The sequence below is a fragment of the Mustela nigripes genome, chromosome 3 (assembly GCF_022355385.1).
Source record: "Mustela nigripes isolate SB6536 chromosome 3, MUSNIG.SB6536, whole genome shotgun sequence".
NCBI lineage: Eukaryota > Metazoa > Chordata > Mammalia > Carnivora > Mustelidae > Mustela > Mustela nigripes.
This window is the reverse complement of record NC_081559.1, coordinates 114,143,782-114,145,160: the sequence shown is the minus strand read 5'-3', so window position 1 is coordinate 114,145,160 and position 1,379 is coordinate 114,143,782. Positions and strand designations below refer to the sequence as shown.

General features: G+C 40.1%; 1 pseudogene; it reads left to right on the top strand.

Annotated features, from left to right (window-relative positions):
• Positions 1–978: 978 nt before the first annotated feature.
• LOC132014641 (small nucleolar RNA U3) lies at positions 979–1,146 on the top strand (annotated as a pseudogene).
• The last annotated feature ends 233 nt before the right edge of the window (positions 1,147–1,379 follow it).

Here is a 1,379-nt window from a genome sequence, read left to right as displayed (position 1 = left end):
TTTTGTGAGATTAAGAGTCTCTGATGGTTTGTCTCTCTCCTGATCCCATCTTATTTCATTTATCCTTTTCCTACCCCCAACCCCCCAACGTTGTATCTCCACTTCCTCATATCAGGGAGATCATATGATAGTTGTCTTTCTCCGATTGATTTATTTCGCTAAGCATAATATCCTCTAGTTCCATCCATGTTGTTGCAAATGGCAAGATTTCATTTCTTTTGAAGGCAGCATAATATATATATATATTATATATGTATATAATATATATCACATCTTCTTTATTCATTCATCTGTTGAAGGACATCTAGGTTCTTTCCATAGTTTGGCTATTGTGGACTTTGCTGCTATAAACATTCGGGTGCATGTGCCCCTTCGGATCACCACGGTTGTATCTTTAGGGCAAATACCCAGGAGTGCAATTGCTGTGTCATAGGGGAGCTCTATTTTCAACTTTTTGAGGAACCTCCATGCAACCATACATTTCCATTTTATTAAAATTTAATTTTCAGGGGCACCTGAGTGGCTCAGTGGGTTAAAACCTCTGCCGTCAGCTCAGGTCATGATCCCAGGGTCCTGGGATTGATTCCAGCATCAGGCTCTCTGCTCGGCAGGGAGCCTGCTTCCTCCTCTCTCTGCCTGCCTCTCTGCCTACTTGTGATCTCTGTCTGTCAAATAAATAAATAAAATCTTTAAAAAAAGAGAAGAAAATTTAATTTTCTAAATGTTCACTGCTGCTATGGAGAAATACAGTAGATTACATGAATGCTACTGAGGTATAATTTATGTACAGTAACCTGCATTACTTTAAAGTGTACAATTAGGACTATACTTTGAGGAGGGCATGTGTTATGATGAGCACAGGGTGTTATAGTTAACTAATGAATCATTGAGCACTACATCAAAAACTAATTATGTACTATACAGTGGCTAACTGAACATAATAAAAAATAATGAAATAAATCCAATAGGTATTATGTTAAAAAGAGACTGTGTTCGGGGATCATTTCTACAGTTTGTTGCTAGAGAAGTTTTTCTGAACATATAGAGTACCTGAAACCATGAGCAGGAAGAGGAGTGCTCTCTCCTGAGCCTGAAGCTGGATTTAGGTGTTCTTTCCAAACAGCCAGTTATGGGTGCCTGGGTGGCTCAGTTGGTTAAACAACTGCCTTTGGCTCAGGTCATGATACTGGAGTCCCAAGATCAAGTCCCACATCAGAGTCCCTGCTCAGCAGAGAGTCTGCTTCTCCCACTCACCTCTCTCCTCTCGTGCTCTCTCTCTCTCAATTAAAATCTTTAAACAAACAAACCAAATACAAGAACCAAACAGCCAATTGCCGCTGATGACTGTTCTTTGGTGGAGTAAGAGGGCGAGAACACAT